We start from the raw sequence: 2,375 nt of genomic DNA on the forward strand, positions 1-2,375 counted from the left end.
ACCTCCAGTTTACTTCCAACACCTACATCTATGAATTTTTTTTTGTCAGACTATAGAATTGGGAAATGAAGAATTTTATTTAAAAAAATGGAAATGCTCAGTTTTATTTTATGCCATCTTTTCTGCCTTTGTTATGATGGATAAATGTTTTGCGTCATTTCAAAAGCAAAGTTGTGCTAAGTAATATAATTAAATTTTAACCAGGTTCCTATATGTTCTGGGAACATTATCATAAACACAATTTTTTGCGTCTTTCTTCTTGTCCTTCTGAATCACCACAGTCTGAAAAGAAATTATTTGCTTTAAAACCACTTTCTGATGTGCAAAGCTTTGTAAGTGAAGCAGAGATGGAAACCAACAGGTTAAATTCAGTAAACTAGTAAAATGGACATTATCCTCCAGAAAACATCTTGATCCGAACTGATAAAAATAGTTTTTGTCTTATCAATTATTTGTTGAGATTTGGTAATTCTAATATTTCAGTAAAAGTGCATTTATGTTAAAAATCTAAAGAAATCAGACGATTTTTTAGATTATTTCCTGCTTTAATCATCTCCTCAGCATTGATTCAGGTTTGTTGAAGTAGGAAAAAACTTCAAATACAAATGATAACCACCCTTGATCTGACAATTTTTCTGTTGTAAATGTATCACTGTAACATTTCAAACTGTCAGAATGTTTAATGTTTAATAATGGTGGTTTATTGTAGGATCCATCAGATTGAGGAAGTTGTGGCTTCGCTCAGTCCAGGAAGGAACCTGTTTACAAGGATCATCAAGAAACTTCATGAAACTCTTCTTTCTTAATATCAATTACCAAAGAGCAACATCCATTTAAACCTCCAGTTTACTTCCAACACCTACATCTATGAATTTTTTTTTGTCAGACTATAGAATTGGGAAATGAAGAATTTTATTTAAAAAAAGTCATAACTGTGTTCAAGTTTCTTTGTGCCTTTGGTGCATAGTGTTTAAGTGCTAAGTAATATAATTAAATTTTAACCAGGTTCCTATATGTTCTGGGAACATTATCATAAACACTATTTCTTTCTTCTTGTCCTTCTAGAATCCACATCGTCTTCAGCAGTCTGAAAAAGCTTTCCAAGTTTGAGGTCGTTTTCAGTGTCAGGTTGACTGACCAGATCTGCGTCTTCCATGTGCAAAGCTTTAAAAACCTGATCGGAAACACAACGTAAGTGAAGCAGAGATGGAAACCAACAGGTTAAATTCAGTAAACTAGTAAAATGATTAAATAACTTAAGGAGAAAAATGACGCTGAGAAAAGATTTTCAACCTGTGGCTTCAGTTCATTTTCCTTTTTCATCATAATTTTCCATTCCTTGGCTGGAAAAACAGTTTCCTAGACATTATCCTCCAGAAAACATCTTGATCCGAACTGATAAAAATAGTTTTTGTCTTATCAATTATTTGTTGAGATTTGGTAATTCTAATATTTCAGTAAAAGTGCATTTATGTTAAAAATCTAAAGAAATCAGACGATTTTTTTAGATTATTTCCTGCTTTAATCATCTCCTCAGCATTGATTCAGGTTTGTTGAAGTAGGAAAAAACTTCAAATACAAATGATAACCACCCTTGATCTGACAATTTTTCTGTTGTAAATGTATCACTGTAACATTTCAAACTGTCAGAATGTTTAATGTTTAATAATGGTGGTTATAGATCCATCAGATAAAGACATCATCATAGTCCAATTTCAATTGTAGCTCAGAATATTTAATGTTTAATAATGGTGGTTTATTGTAGGATCCATCAGATTGAGGAAGTTGTGGCTTCGCTCAGTCCAGGAAGGAACCTGTTTACAAGGATCATCAAGAAACTTCATGAAACTCTTCTTTCTTAATATCAAAACATCTCAGGTCGCATTTAGATCCCAGGTTCTTGTAATCAAACGTTGTAAATATTGAATTGAACAACATAATACTTTTGGCTGAATTTTCATTAAACAATTATCAAATAAGTCATAACTGTGTGTTCAAGTTTCTTTGTGAACAAAACTTGGTGCATTGTGTTTAAAATAAAGTAAAAATCTGGCCTTTTCAGCACAAGCAGTGAAAACATGACATGTATTTTTAACGGTAGCATCTGAAAACTATCAAATATAATAATGGGTATGAAAATTAAAACCAAAACTTTAATTTTATCCTAATAAAAATGAAGCTTTATTTAATTTTCCTTAGAGATTATACCTTGTTTCCACTTTCTCCTGTCGTCTGAAAACAGTCTTCTAGTTTAGTTAGATGTTGAATATGTACAGTATATAACTGTTTATTTCTAAACAGTTATATACCATTTTGATTTTTAAAGGAAAGAGTCGGAGAATCTGCACAACAAAAATGAGAAAAAAAACGCTAAG

This window comes from Gambusia affinis, linkage group LG22, assembly GCF_019740435.1.
Source record: "Gambusia affinis linkage group LG22, SWU_Gaff_1.0, whole genome shotgun sequence".
NCBI classification, from domain to species: domain Eukaryota; kingdom Metazoa; phylum Chordata; class Actinopteri; order Cyprinodontiformes; family Poeciliidae; genus Gambusia; species Gambusia affinis.